This window comes from Phasianus colchicus, chromosome 9, assembly GCF_987193195.1.
Source record: "Phasianus colchicus chromosome 9, bPhaCol1.hap1.1, whole genome shotgun sequence".
NCBI classification, from domain to species: domain Eukaryota; kingdom Metazoa; phylum Chordata; class Aves; order Galliformes; family Phasianidae; genus Phasianus; species Phasianus colchicus.
The window spans coordinates 4,217,132-4,233,723 of record NC_143444.1 but is presented as its reverse complement, the minus strand read 5'-3'; positions in this window follow the sequence as shown (position 1 = coordinate 4,233,723).

The window sequence follows — 16,592 nt, the reverse complement described above, 5'->3', positions numbered from 1 at the left end:
CATACTGCCTGTTGGTTCTGGGCAAGAGAAGAATCAAGGTCCCTCAACGTTTTCAGAATATGCTCTGGGCTATTAGGATTGCCCATCCCTCCTTCCATGCTTGGCGCCAGCTACTCATAATGTACTTCAACAAACACTTTTTTTTTATTATTATTTTTTTCTTTCCACATCCCTTGTTGAACTTTATACTGTCTGCGCCTTGGCCCTCCCGATGCCATCCCTGCACATCCAAACAACATCCCTCTGTTCCTCCCTGGCCACCTATCCCCACTTCCACTGCTTCCTTCTTTTCCCTCAGCCTTCCCAGCAGACCCGTGCTCAGCTGAGCTGAGTTTCCTGCCACCCCTGCCTGATTTCTTTTTCTGGGGGATGGAGAGCTCTCGTGCTCTCAGAAGCATGTTCTTAACTGTGCTGCCAGCTGTGTTCCGTTCCTTTGTGCCTAAGGACAGTTTCCTAGGAGATCTCATTCAACCATTCCTTAAACAGGTCACTGAAGTTCACTCTCCTGAAGTTCAGTGTCTTGACTCCACTCTTTGTCAGGCCCATGTTCCTGGAGATCGCAAGCTCAACCAGGGCATGGTTGCTGCAGCTCAGGCTGCCTCCAATCTTAACGTCTTCGACCACCTCCTCTGCACGGATGAGCACCAAACTCGGCAACCACTGGTGACCAGCTGGTCCCCTCTGGTCCTGACCTGTCCAAGACCGGTACCAGAAAGTTACCATTATTGGGCTCCAGGAGTCTCCTGGATCACTTGCAGCTAGCTCGCCCTGTTCATTTCCCAGCAGGTATCTGGGTGGTTGAAATCCCCCAGAGGGATCAGAGTCTGGGAGCACAACAGCTCCTGCAGCTGAAGGAAGAAGGTCACACCTACAGGCTCCCCTTGATTTGGTGGCCTGTAGTATTCCCCGACCACCAGCTGTCTTTTGTTGGTCTCGTCCCTGGTTTTAACCCACAGGCTCCCCACGTGTGCCTGACTATTTCTCAGAGGCAGCTCTTTGCAGTCTGTCCTCTTTTTGTCGTAGGCGGCAATTCCCAACCTCTCCTACCTTGCCTATCCCTTCTAAAAAGCGTATAGCCCTCAATTCGGGTTACGCAGGTCATAGAATCGTGGAATTGCTCAGGTTGGAAAAGGCCTTCAAGATCATCAAGTCCAACCACAACCTAACCATCCTACCCTCACTCTAACTACCCACCGCTGAATCATGTCCCCGAGCACCACATCCAAATGGATTTTAAACACATTCAGGGACGGTGACTCAACCACCGCCCTGGGGAGCCTGTTCCAGTGCTTAACACGCCCTTCTGTACACAGGATTTCCTGTGTTCCAACCTAAACCTCTGCTGGTGAAACTGCCTGCACGGCCTGCACTGCCAGCATTGCCAGCACTGCCTGCGCCTACAGCACTAACTGCCAGCACTGCCTGCACTAACTGCCAGCACTAACTGCCAGCACAGCCAGCACTAACTGCCAGCACTAACTGCCAGCACAGCCAGCACTAACTACCAGCACTAACTGCCAGCATGAACTACCAGGACTAACTGCCAGCACTAACTGCCAGCACTAACTGCCAGGGCCGAGGGCGGAGAGCAGCAGGGCCGGGCTCGGCCGGGCCGCTGGCGGCCTTTGAAGTCGCTGCTGCTGCTGGGCACGCTGCTGGCGACTTCGCCACCTCCATCCCACGCCTCCTTCTCCACACCGCCGTGTGTGAGGCAGATGCCGTGCGCTCAGCGTCGCTTCTGGCCACAGAACCTGGGCCTGCAGGACACCCTGAGCCTTTGCCTGCATCAGTGCCTCGGTATGCAGAAAGCTCAGATCCTCTTGGGACTGCACAGTGTCCGGAGGAGGTCAGTGCAACGCAGGAATACCTGCTGTCAGTGTGTGCGGGAGGACAAGGAGAAGAAACAAGCGGCTATGGCCGTGTCTAAATTGTCCACGCAAGCTCTGGGAGATGCCGCGAGATCGCCGTATCCCAGAGAGACCAACGGGTGGCGTGTGGATATCCTCCAGTGCACCCAGCGATCCGGAGAATCCGAGATGAGGCGAGGAAGGAGCAGATGTTGTCCAGTAGGACCACATCCTGGCCACACAGCTTGAGCATGCCCATCTATGTCTCCAAGTGCAGAGCCGTCCCAGGGAGGGCCTGCTGGGCCCGAGCGGCCCGGCGAGCAGCTCCATGTACAGAGTCCTGCTGTGCCCGGGCCAGCCCTCCCAGGGAAAGCTGCGGTGCTTGGTGGCAGGCAGGGCCTTGCCTGGTGCCCGCCCTGCCCCTTGCCTACAGCTCTCTGCCCCCACAGGTACCGCTGCCACACCACACACAACATTCCTGCGAAGGCCACAGGAGGTGCACAGAGCTCCAAGTGCTTGAGTACAGGACTACAGGAGGATGGCCAGGGTACATCCCCGGGCAGAAAGCCATCCCAGGCAGGGCTTCCCAGCTCAGATGGCCCACGAAGCGGCACAGAGGCCGGCAGCACTGCATGCCCTGCCGTACCCAGGCCCACCATCCCAGGGAAGACCTGGAGTGGTGGCGCGCAGGCAGGGCCTTGCCTCTGCCCCTGGCCTACAGCTCTCTGTCCTGCACACGCTGCCTCACCACACTCTGAAACTCGTTGCTGGTGGCCCCCAGCCAGCTGCCCAGGCATGCGTGCAGAGCTGCCACAATGGGCTGCCGTGCCGTGGGGGCTGCCATGTGGGGACCAGCCCTCCTCTGCTTCAGCTCCTCTGCACTCAGCTGCCCGTGGGCTGAGGGCTGCCCTCGATGCTCCGTGCAACGCGAGCGGGAAGGACCTCGCTCACTCGGCCTTTCTCCTCAGCTTCTCTTGCAGGCGGGCAGGCGGGAGTTTCCAGTGTTGGTGACCTGCGGCGGTGCCAGTGGCCAAAGCAGACAGCCTCAGCCACCCTTGCTGCCTCGCTTAAGGAGGGCAGGGTTGCCAACAGCTGCACCCCGGCGTGCAGCAGCAGCTTCTGGGATCTGTAAGCTGCCTGCTCTGCCAGCAGCAGCCTCTTCCACATCTTCTCCAAGTGGCAGAGCACGTGCCGTGGGCATTAGAGGCTGCAGACTCCCTGTCCTTGCCCCGAGACCTCCGGGAACCTTGCATGTCCAGGACGGGACAGCAAGGCCTGGGAGCCAGGGTCCAGCCCTGGAAGTCTCAGCTGTTCTCAGGCCTCGCCATGCCAGATCCAGACAAAACTGCGTGGTGTCCCTGAGCTGTGCTGCAGCCGCAAGCTCAAGCGTCGAAGTGCAGCTGGCAGTTCCAGGGTGCATGGCGCCCTGAGACCACCAGCAGGAACGGCCCAGGTGCTGTCCACCAAGGCTGGGAAGGTCCATGCAGCTTGGAGAGATGCTCAGGAGGGCAGCAGCGACACTCATGCTGCCACTACACCATCTTCCAGAGCAGCTCAGAAGGGCCCAGAAGGGCAGGCAGGTGGCAAAGAGCGAGACAAGGAGCCCCTGCCTGCATTAGTGCCTGAAGATGCAGGTAACCTAGATTCTCCCAAGGCTGCACACTCTCCAGAGGTGGCCAATAATGCAGTGCTGTTCCCAAGAGTGTGTGAGGGGGAAGAAAGAGAAGTAACTGCTACCACCGTGCCTGAAGTCTCTAGACAAGCTCTGGGAGCAGCACTGAGTCTGCAAGATGCCAGAGGGGTCAACCAGGAGGCCTACAGATGTTCTCCGGTTCACCCAGCAATCTGGAGAATTCAGGATGAGGCGAGGAAGGAGCAGATGTTGTCCAGCTGGACCATCTCCTGGCCAAACATGAGCATGCTCAGGCTGCTAAGACCCCAAGCAGCACATGCTTGTGCCAGTGCTATTGACATTGCTCAGGGTATGCTGGACACCCGCACCACAACATCGATGGTGGAGGGCCTCTTTCCTGCGGCAGGAGAGCTCCTATCCTGGGATGCTGGAGTGCGGGATGAACAGCATAATGTGGAAGAGATTGCTGAGACAGGAACTGCAGCACAGTCATCTGGAGAGCTGCAGAATGCATGTCTTGCCCTGTGTGATGAAGCAGAAACTGTGCGTTCAGCTTCTCTTCTGGGCGCTGGTCCTGGGCCTGCAGGACACCTTGAGCCATTGCCTGCATCTGTGCCAGAAGATGCAGAAAACGAGACCACGCACTGTCCAGAGGAGGTCAATGCAGCACCACTCCTCCAGTCAGCAATGCAAGGGAGGAGAAGACGAGATAGCTATGCCTGTGCTGGAATTGTTCAAAGAACCTCTGGGAGAAACACCAAAACTGCCAGATTGCAGAGAGCTCTACGGGGAGACCTATGGATATTCTCCAATTTTCCCAGCAATTCGTAGAATTCGGGATGAGGCGAGGAAGGAGCAGAGGTTGTCCATCTGGAACATCTCCTGGCCAAGCAGTGAGAGCATGCTCAGGCTGCTGAGACCCCATGCAGCACATGACAGTGCCAGCGTTACTGACACAGGTCAGGGAATGCTGGACACCTGCACCACAACATCGAGGGTAGAGGGCAACTTTCCTGATCTAAAAAATTAAGCTGTAACATATCCTTAGAAATAACTGATGCGGAAAGTAAGAATACCATATACATGTGAGTAACATTTTTAGAAACATAATTACCGAATTACCTAACAAATTATTTCCTACAAAACTGCTGTAGATTTTAAACGTTCTAGACAGTGTGGATATAGTATTGTGAACTAGGAAACACATTGTAATGTTGTTCATTCGACCGGCAGAAGCAAAATACATTTAACATACTTTCAAGGAGTCAGGGCCTTTACACAAATCAGTCCTACTCTGGAGCCGTATGCAGGCTCCAAAATATTCCCCTCTATCCTCCTTCCGAGCTTATCTCTACACAAGGACAGACGGATGACCAGAACAATGACCCTGTGTAAAATGGGCACAAATGTTAGGGGGGGTAATTGAACAATTAAGAGGCTATGCTTATGTTTATGTTGTAAAAAACAGACATCGGAAAGTTACGACCAAATGCTTGTTAAGAAAGCAATTGTTAGAAGGCAATTAACCAATTAAGATATTTGCGTTTGGGTGGTAAGGATTTGTGTTTACTTGGTATTTGTATGATTAGTGAAGCGTCGCGAAAGAGTGCGAACCTGCAGTACTCAGCCAATGAGGAAGCAGGGGGGAAAGAGATAAGCGTCAGGCAGTAGGGATAAAAGATGTAACACTGTTTTCTCTGTGCTCTCCTGCTTGCAGGAGGCCCGCTATTGCAATTGCGAATAAAATTTGCTTTATCAGAGAAACCGTCCTGAAAAATTATTTGGATATTTCCAACAATTTGGGGGCTCATCTGGGATAATTATCGCCTCTTTGAGGGTCTCCCTACTGCCCTGGACAGGATAGGTGCACCCTGCTGATTTCAGAGGTTCTGTCTGGGTGGCGAGGTGACTCCTTGGGACGGCCGATAAGAAACCGAGACTGTTAAAGACAGGCCGGGCTCTGTGAAAGCCAAGGGGCAGGCAGGCATGTGCTTTGACCCCTGGAGACCCGGTAACTTCATGCATGGACCAAGGTAAGGGAATTTAATTCTTGCCTTGGGGGTCGGTGGAGACTCGGGTGAGTCTCGGCAGGGAGCTGTTGGTGTGCGGTACCTGTGCACTTGACGAAGTGGCAGCAGCACACCCCTATTGAATCTGAGAATCGGAGCGAGGTGCTCCGGGGGGATTGGCCCCAAATCCAAGAATCGGATTCCGGAGGGATGGGGAATAGGAGCTCCGTAGAACAGGGAAAAGGGTCCCCAAATTCGTGCCTAGAGATAGCCCGTTGGGAAAGAAGCTTGGAAAATAATCCCCAGACCAGGGAAAAGAACAGGGAAAAGATGTTTAAATACTGTATACAGACATAGCCTAGAGAGCCACTACAGGGAAAACTCATGATTTTGACCAAAGTAGGGGTCTGACGAAGATGGGCCTGTCTGCCTTTGTATTTATATGTAATCAGTAAACTGACTCCTTTTTCTGAAACAGGATTGGCTTATCTCGCTTAATGGATGCAAGAAGTAAAAAAAATAAAATAAAATCTTCCTCACAAGGAGGAGTCAAACTTCAGAAGAAAAAGGAAAGAGAAGCAGAAAGATCATAAATGGGATCCCTTAGATAACTTCCCCCCTTAGATTTCTAAAGCAATGCAAGAGACAGAGAGGATGCACTCTCGATTAACTGAGCGAGTTGGAGTAATGTGAATGGGACCTAGAGAGCCTTCCTTTCTCTAACACTAACCTTACTAATACTTCACTTTATCCTTTAGGGCAGTGTCCTTAGCTCAAAGGGAAATAGGGTATGCTAATGCCTGCTGTTTTTACTAGAAGAAAAGTCAGGATTTTCAAGAAGAATTCCTTAATTGAGGATCCAATAAGTGTCGCAGAACAATTAGATCAATTTCTAGGGCCTAATTTCTACTCATGGATGGAAATGATGTTTATCATTGATGTGTTGTTTATTGGAGAAGGAGGTGGGCAGCTATGCAAGTGTGGGAAATGAATACAGAGGGAAGGTTGGGCCCTGGAGGGAGGCAGAGAGAGGAAGGATCCTGAGGATAAATTGTACTGATTATTGTCACTGTCTTTGTGATTGTTAAATGTTTATGTCGTGAAAGTGTTAAATTATGTTATGTCATGTCATGTATGAGGCTGTTATGCAACAGAGAGTGTCTAAAGTGATACCAAGAAGACCTCCCTGGGTTGTATTTTGGCTCACTGGAAAAATATTGCTGGTGAGCCAGGGGGAATATTGGATAAGAAACCAGGAACATAAATGGAAGAATGAGACCAGTTTTATAACTGAGTACTCTAATCATGAGAGCAAATGCTGGGTGTTTGTGGAAATTGAAGAACTGTATTGTTTGATTTGTGGATTTTGAAGGGAGTGGTAGAAACTGTCTCGATGCTGTGTGGAAATCTATTTGTTAATGGTACATGGAAATGTAACTGAGGGTACAAATAGTGGAATTGTGGGGAAAACAAACGAAAAAAAACGGCAAAAAGGTTAAGGAAAACAGTGAGTTCGGGATATTAGAGTTTGGGTCTGCATGAGAACACATCCCCCGCACTAGCCCCCCCCCCCCCCCCCCCCCCCACGGTCTGTAAGAACAACTCTGAGTGAGAGAAAGAGCTGGGGGCGAGAGCTTCCCGCTGTAACTGTGCAGGGTGTGTGACTTGTGAATGGGGATGGGGCGGGACAGTGAGAGTGAGAATAGCCGTCATCTGCAGAGATCTCGGGAAACCCGATGTCCCAGTGTGAGCACCGGAATCCTGGGGAGGGGAGGGAGTGAAACAGAAATTACTAACATTGTATTTCAGTAATGATGAAAGTCTGGAAAGTGAAAAGGGTTTGGGAAAAACACAGGCTGAGGAAGGCAAAGTTGAGCAAGCTGTAACAGGGATGTCCTTACCTAGAAGAAGAGGTAAGGGGGAGCCTGGAAGGGCTCAGGGAGAGTTCCACCCCCACTGGACCGAAGGCAGCTGGGGAAGCAGGGTAAAGAGTTTACTTTCTGATACGGGTGGCTTTTACCCTGTGCTACATCAAGAATTATTACCCGTAGATGATTTTTGAAATAGTTGTAGGAGCTACTGGCAAGAGAAGGTTACTTTTTGGGGGGACCAATTAAATACAGGCTAGGAGAACAAGTAGGAATACATAAATTCTTGTACACACCAGGTTCTCCAAAACCATTACTTGGGCATGATGTATTAGAACAGTTGAATGTAGAGATTAAATTCAGTAGAGAAAATTGGAGCTAATTGTCAAGCAAGACCAATTGACTGAAAATTTTAGGTCTGGCTTTAACACAAACTGGCAAAAGCAATGTTGTACCCCCAGAAGTTAGGTAAATCCTAAATCAGGTATACACAGGACTGCAGGCATCAGGAGTGCCTGGCAGAGCCAAAAAAAAAACCAAAAAAACAGTGCAACTCAATAAAAGTTAAGTTATAGATGGGAGTCAGCCTAGCCAGGGTAAAGCAATGCCCTTTTCGGATACAAGATTGAAGGAGGATAAAAGAAATAATAAATAACTTTTTGGATTGGCAAGAGCTATGCTTTGGTAAAAGATTTGAGGGCAGTTAATAGAAATGTTGAAGACATGCAACCCATGGTGGTAAATCCATGCACTTTATTAACCAAGCTGAGGAATAAGTTGGTGGGGTTTGCCATTCTGGATTTGAAGTACACAAAAACAAAAATTCAGTTAACCTGGACAGTGAGACCCAGGGTTGCGAGAACAACCCAATGATGTTTGAGAACTGGTCAGCTTGTGAGCCTGAGATTTGGGTTCCTCTATTCCATGGTGGAACTTTACTGCAGTACGTGGATGCCACAGTATCAAAGGAGAACTGTGTACAACGGACTGTGAGTTTGCTGAATTTCTTGATTTAAATGGGTATCAAGTTTCTCAACAGAAAGCACAACTGATCAAAAAGAAGGAAGCAATTTGCTGAACACCCAGAACACCAACAAAGAGCTACCTCCAAGCCAGCAGTGTGCGACTGCATGAGGCTGTCTATACCAGTTGGTCAGACCTGCAGGAGGAACCACTGGACGACGCTGAGGACCCCTGGATTCATCGACAGAACCAGTTTTGTGAGACAAGGAAACTGTAAGGCAGGATATGCAGTAACTGCTACTGACAAGGTAAATGAAGCAAAACCATTAGCTGTGGGGACTTCCGCTCAGAAGGCTGAAATAACAAGAAACTTAAAAATATGGACAGATGCTAAATATGCCTTTGGGGTGGTACCCACTCGTGGTATCATCTGGAAAGAGCAAGGGTTGCTTACACACAAGGAAAACAAATTCAGCGTGATGTAAATCTACCAAAGAGCAGCATACACTGAAGGACATCAGAAGAGTGACACTGTACAGGAAACTGGGAATATGATGGTGGATCAGCTGGCAGAACAGGCAGCTGAAGGAAAAGAAATTGGTGAACTGGCTTTAATTCCAGACGGTAAACTTAACACATCTGAACCTTAATCAGAGCCTATAAGGTATTCTAAAGAGGATAGGAATCTAATTAATGATTTAGAAGGGAAGAGAGCAAGCTGACAGATGGGTGTATATCCAGATGGACACCTTCTTGTGCCCTTTAGTATTTTATAGAATTTGGTTCTAAGGGAACATAATAAAACTTATGGGGGGGTACAGACACCAGAAAGTAACTGTATAATCCTGGTACCAGGAACGGGGTACAAGTGGGGTAGAGAAAGGGGATGACGGTACCACTTTTTGAAAACACTGAATTGAGATTAGGGAGTAAGACAGTAACAGGACAATTATTGTATGTACATGATGCTGGTACTAATTTATTGGGGAGAGATCTTATGATGAAATTGGGAATACAAATAACAATCTGTCAGGAGGGAATTACAGTATCAATGAATGTGTTAACTGAGACAGATGAGAAAGATATAGATCCCATGGTCTGGGCAAAGGAAGGGAATGGGGGGGAGGTTGAAAATAACCCCTTTAAAAATAAAGCTGAATAAAAAATGAGGTACCGCAGTTTGAAACTAAAGGTATGTTTCTTAAGAACTATATACTCGGATTGTCTTCCTCACTATCGTCTCTCAGAATCCAAGGACTGTTAGCACAGACATCACCTCTGGAATTTCCGATTCATCCATTCCAACCTGGAGACTGGGTCCTCATCCAGACCTGGAAGGAGGCAAAGCTGCAACCCGACTGAGAAGGACCGTTCCAAGTACTTCTGATAACAGAAACAGCCATCAGGACAGCCGAGAAAGGTTGGACTCACTACACCCGAGTAAAACCCTCCACTAACCCTGAAGTGTGGGAAACTGTTGCCATGAAGGATCCTCTATAGATAAAAATTAGAAAGAAATTGTAAATAAACTAATCTTTTTTTCCATTACTAATATAGACAGAGAGGCATTTAGGATATATTTGTATTTCTAGTGGAGTATATCCTGTTCTTCACTGTAGTAACGGTACAAATATTTATGAGTAAATAATGATGTGGGGGAAAGACCAATTAGTAATTTTGATTTTGACAGCAATCACCTTCAAAAAATGCCTTAGTCAACTGACTGCTTGGGAAAAGGATGACCTGCAGAGGGGAGCGGGAGGATACCCTGTGAAGATGTGGGTAAATGTAACAAGGAAAGAAATGCCTCAGACTGTCACATTTGATGCTTGCAATGCGATATCCTGTGGGGGCTTAAGTGCCCAACGACAATTGAGTCATGAAGAGAAATATCTGTGTCCTGAATTAGGCATGAACAAGAGATCCCCCTGTGGGGGATGGAATAATGTATGGTGGACGACTGTCTATCAAGGCTGGACATACACCCCAGGGATATCTGATACATTGCAATCACACACCCTGAAAGAACGGATTAGTACGTTCAAGGGAATTGTCCAACCAGACTGCCAGACTTTGCAGTGTAATCCGGTAACAATAACAATTAGCAAGGCCGATAGCCTTGTTAGCATCACTTTTGGCATTGGAATAAACATTCGGGGAAAGGACCCAGTAGCTAGATTCAGAGTAGCTGTATGGGATTCATTACCTGACTATACTCAAAAGGTTCAGGATGAGAAAAAAGGAGAGAAAATTCCTTCTAAAAGTCCTGCAACTCTGCTAATTACGGAAATAAAAGATCTCAGACAAACATTTGAAATTGAGACGGGATACAGGGATGTGAATGCCTGGGTAGAATGGATTAAGTAGACTGTCCGGAGTCTCAACCATAGCAACTGCTATGCTTGTGCATCAGGACGGCCTATAGCTCAGGTCGTATCCCTTCCTTTAGGGTGGACCAAGGATTCCCAAGGGATGCAATGTATGATTGCCCTGTACCAGGAGAAAACCGCCTGGGGAAATGAAGCCTGTAAATCACTGTCCCTGTTGTTTCCCCCCATATTGGAGATGGATGCCAAAATCCCTCCTGCATTCTCTAAGGCCATAGGTACCATACAGCTTGTCTCTCAAGACAGGGTGTGAAGGCTACCAGGCTTATAGGGAATTTCTCACTGTGCAGTGAAACCGTGGATGTTACAACGGATTTAGCGGGGAACTGTTCAAGGCTGGGAATCCCTAGAGCGGATCTCTGGTAGTGCTGCGGTGGGAAGATCTTATGGTCCACTCTCCCATCTAATTGGGGAGGTACCTGTGCACTTGTTCAACTGGCCATTCCGTTCACTCTGGCATTTGAGAAGGATCTATCTCACATTCACAAAAGGAACAGAAGAGGTTTAGGAGTCCCATTTGATGGTGATATAATACATATAGATTCCATTGGGGTGCCCAGAGGTGCCCCTGATGAATTTAAGGCTAGAAATCAAATTGCTGCAGGATTTGAGTCGCTATTCTGGTGGGTGACGATTAACAAGAACGTGGATTGGATAAACTACATCTATTACAATCAACAGAGATGTATAAACTATACAAAGAAGGCAATAAAGGGAATTGCAGAGCAATTGGATGCTACAAGTAGGATGGCCTGGGAGAATAGGATCGCCCTAGACATGATATTAGCAGAAAAATCGCTTCACTAATCATGCAAATACCAAGTAAACACAAATTCTTACCACCCAAACACAAATACCTTAATTGGTTAATTGCCTTCTAACAATTGCTTTCTTAACAAGCATTTGGCCGTAACTTTCCGATGTCTGCTTTACAACATAAACATAAGCATAGCCTCTTAATTGTTCAATTACCCCCTAGCATTTGTGCCCTTTTACACTGGGTCATTGTTCTGGTCATCCGTCTGTCCTTGCGTAGAGAAAAGCTTGGAAGGAGGATAGAGGGGAGTATCTTGGAGCCTGCCTACGGCATCCTAACGTTCCCACAGGGTAGGACAGTTCTGCTTTGTGTAAAGGCTCTGACTCCTTGAAAGTCTGTTAAATGCATTTCATTTCTGCTGGCCTAATGAACAACCTTACAGTGCGTTTCCTAGTTCAGAATACTATACCCACATTCTTTAGAACATTTAAAGTCCATTGCAGCTTTGTGCTGCAATAATTTGTCACGTAATTCAGTAACTGTTTCTAAAATACGTTACGAACATGTATATGGTATTCATACCTTTCACATCAGCTATTTCTAAGGATATGCTGGGGTTATATAGGTTACGCAGGTCATAGAATCATTAAATTGCTCAGGTTAGAAAAGGCCTTCAAGATCATCAAGTCCAACCACAACCTAACCATCCTACCCTCACTCTAACTACCCACCGCTGAATCATGTCCCCGAGCACCACATCCAAATGGATTTTAAACACATTCAGGGACGGTGACTCAACCACCGCCCTGGGGAGCCTGTTCCAGTGCTTAACACGCCCTTCTGTACACAGGATTTCCTGTGCTCCAACCTAAACCTCTGCTGGTGAAACTGCCCGCACTGCCTGCACTGCCAGCATTGCCAGCACTGCCTGCTGCCAGCACTAACTACCAGGCGTCTCACTGCGCAGGCTTGGGTATTCCCTACGTTGACATCGTCATTCCCCCATATGAGGACGTCAGCAGTATACAGATAAATCCGGACACCGTGGTCCAGCGTGAGCTTCTCCAGCTTCTGTGCCTATGCTCCGAGCGCCAGAGTGGGCGAGTGTCTGTACCCCTGGGGTAATCGGGTGACTGTGCATTGCACTCCCTCCAAGTAAATGCAAATTGATTGTCCTCCACCTTCCTCAAGGGGACCATAAAACAGCTGTCTTAGGCATCAGTGGCAGCCAGAAAGGGATGAGGCTGTTCCCGTAGGGCAGTAATCAATTCTGAAACATTTGGGGCCGCTTTTGCTGAAGGGGCAGTCTCGGCACCCAGACGCCTGCAGTCCACTCTAAGTCTCCATTTGCCACAGGGCTCCCACACTGGCCATACAGGAAAGTTACAAGGAGAGTTTGCAGGTGCTGTAATCCCTTGATTGCATAGTTCAGCTACAAGGGGGGCTGTGCCTTCCTTAGCTCCTAAAGGGAGAGGGTTGGGCTTCATGTTTGTTGTCTTGGAAGGAAGTGGGGCCGGGGCTACCTACAGTAGTCTAAGAGCTGGACTAGCCCAGTGGGGAACTGGGGGGAGAGTGCCTAAACAGCACCATCATCCACAACGGAACTGTTCGCATACACAAGGGTTAGTAAATACCCACATGTCCCATCTCCCCCGTTGCTTAACAGAGATGGGAAAGGCAGTTTCTCACTCCAGTGCCTAGATCTAACTTAACTCACTCTTCTGAGGGTCAACTTCTGAGGGAGTTAGCATTGATGAGGTTGTGATTTACTGTAGGGTCTGCTCCAAGGGAGCAGTCGAAAGAAGGGTCCATCCTCAAGAATAATTTCTCTGTGCCTGTGCTAGTTTGGTGCTGGGAAGGAGCGGGGGCAGAAGGCCGCTCCTCTTCCCTCCCTGAGCACTTCATCAGTGCTTCTGCCTGCTGAGACTGCTGCTGCTCCTCACCAGCTGCTCTTGTAATTTTCCTACTATCTCCTGCAAGGAGGAGATAATGCTGGCTCCTGAGAATCATTGCTGTGCGTAGCACTTGTGGGTGTGACCAGCACTGTCCTGAGTACTGCACAAACCACTGCTTTCCCTTCAGCAATATTTGTATTCTGCCCTTAAGTCTGGTACCCAGTTGCATACTGCCTGCTGGTTCTGCCAGTTATGTCTTGTCCAACTGAGCCCAGTGGCGCAAGACAAGAATCAAGCAATGTGATATTCCCTAGCGAATATGCCAGTACATATTCAAGTACACGAGTGTCTCAGTGTAACCTTCTTCCCCAAAAATGTCATGAATATCATGTGAAGTTTTGAATATCTTCATAGAAGCAAGCCCTATTTACTGCAGGTTATATTTGATGCCCATGTTATACTGCCATACTTTCACAGACTCTCACATGATCCAGAAGCCAGAGCAGTTCGTTAACAACAATTTGCTCTTTATAAATCAAGCTGGGTGGCCATTAAATAGTTCCAGACAACTGAAATCTCTTATGCCATGAAGAATGCTGCTGTCAAAACTTGTCAGGTAGAAATCTTGCACCACTTTCATTTGAATGTCTTCAAAACTCGCTCTCCCTACAGATCATACCTGGATTTGTTAAAAGTATATTCCGTATTATTCTGCAGGTGTATTATGTCAAACCACTTTTGTCTCAGAGCACTTTGCTGAGTTTTTGTTGAGTCTTAAAAATAATGCCAAATGATTTTGTGTGAAGATCCAGTATGTCACTGGGTAAAGGATGACATTTGTCATCGCTAAAAAATCAGAGGGGAGAGTGCTTGCACACCAGCTTTTTGTTGCATGCAGATAAGCTGAGTAAAACTTACATGAAAAGGTATATACTGGAGAATAATGAAAAGAGGGGCCTTTCCCTGGATTTCGTTGTTGGATGTGAAAAGAAATTCTTCTTATTCTTTGCCAGTTACTAGTTACACTCTTAATAATTCTATTTCAAAGAGTACCTGACAGTAAAATAAAATAGACTACACAATGTAAAAAATTAGTTGGTATCTTCTGTGATATAAAAGTGACAACTGTCAAAAAGAAAGAAAACATTAGCTCAAATTAAGAAAGAGAACATTCTTAAGAGTTTTGAAATAACTCTGTTATAACTCGAGATTTTCACACTTGATATTCACTATTCCTGTTAATCTAAGAAAACCAGCAAAACTAGAGACGTTGAGATCATCTGCTTAAATAACACAGAAGGACATCTTTAGGTCTGAAATATCTCAAACGTTTCTGGTAAACATATATAGATTCTCACTTTACAATCTGGAACATTGTCTCTCCTATAGTAAAAGAAAAGGTCTGTAATGACACTACTTAAGACTCTAAAAGTTATTTATCATCTTCTGTCAGAGCAGACATATTTCTAGTGCTCCTGTACTAAAATATCAGAGCTTATACAGCAAAAATAAGAGAAAACAGAGTAAATTTAGTAGTATGACTTCATACTATTCTTTTATTCTGGAAAGGGATAATCTGCAGTAATTGCTTATACACGTAAAGAAGGCTTCCCTGTGGTAGCTGACTATGTACTGACTGGTATCAAAAAATATTCATGCAGTTTTCTCTGAAACATCTGTTCAGCTATGGCAGAATCAAGATAGTGCATTAATTCAACCATAGGTTACTTTAATAATGTTTTATTGCTTTTTCTTATAAACAACTTTTTCCGAGCTTAGCAATTAGATATATCTGTGTGTCCTATTTTTATCACAGATGATCTTCTTCAGATCATCTGGTACTATGTTTTGGCTTTAGGAGAAAAAACAACGTTGGTAACACACCAACGCCTTAGTTGTTGCTGAGCAGTGCTGCACAGAGCCAAAACATTTTGGTTGCTCAGCTTCTCATCCTTTGTTGCCAGCGAGGGCCCTGGAGGAGCACAAGGAGTTGAGAGGGAACAGAACCAGGAGAGTCGATCTAAACTGCCAAAGGGATATTCCATACCATATGGCATCGTGTCAAAAAACTATAAAACCATGGGGAATTGGCTGAGAGGGCCACCGCTGCTTGGGGATGGACTGGGCATTGCCCATGGGTGGTGAGCAATTATGTTGTGCATCACTTGTTTTCAAAACATTTATAACTATATATATATATATTATTATTACTATCATTTTTTTTCACTATCTTTTCTGTCTTAGTAAAGAGTTTTTATCTCTCCATCCCACTGATGGAGCAGGGAGCAAACACCTGTGTTGCACTGAGCTTCCTGAGGGTTTAAATCACAACACGGTGAATGTCATTTTCCTGGAAAAAAATATAGAAGCAGACTTCATTTTGATCTAGATTGGTTATCTTAAAAATATTCCCTGGACTAAGTAGAACTCTGTAACTGCTCCCACTACAATTTTGCCAAGGAGCTCAGAACTGCAAAAACATTGCTAGAACATGCAGAATATACACACTGATAAAAACAGACCCGCTGAGCTGAACCTGAATGCCTAATGTACTTCAGTATGAAAGAAATACTTTCTGCTCTATCATGGTTTCATGACTTTCGCTATAGGTATTCCACATCATAAAATCATGTAGTGCACGGGGAGTTAAAGAGTTAATGCTCCAGTTCCGTGGGTAGTGGATAGTTCCGTCTATACGTGTCTCAGAAGAGAAGAAGAACGACATATCCCAGAGGACTGTTCACTGTTCTGTTTCTGTTTTCCATTCAGAGGGAAAGATAAAACTGTTCATAGACCATGAGATGTGCCCTTTTCCCTTTCTGCTCATCTCGGCAGTGTGCACTCCCTAGCCGTCTGGTCTTCAGCAGTAGAGTAAGGCCTTCAGTTTTTTGAACACACTCTCTCTCACTTTATTTGATTTATTAGCTTCGATTCCTTTTATACTGTGTTATACTGTGTTACCTTGCATTCCGCTATCCTATTTAGTAAATTAACTTTCCTCCTCAGATAGTTGCTGCTGTTCTGTTTTCAGGCCCATTTCCCACCCTTTTTCCCCTCTCCCCTTCCCTTTTTCCTAGGATGTAGATCTGTTGCCCCCTGCTCCATTAGTCATGGAACCAGGCTGAACTGGCCCATAAACCACTGACATGCTCAAAATTGAAAACTGCAACTAAGAAACTAAGAATCAGTTGAGATACCATGAAAATGGTGATTAATGGTTCTATACGTGATTA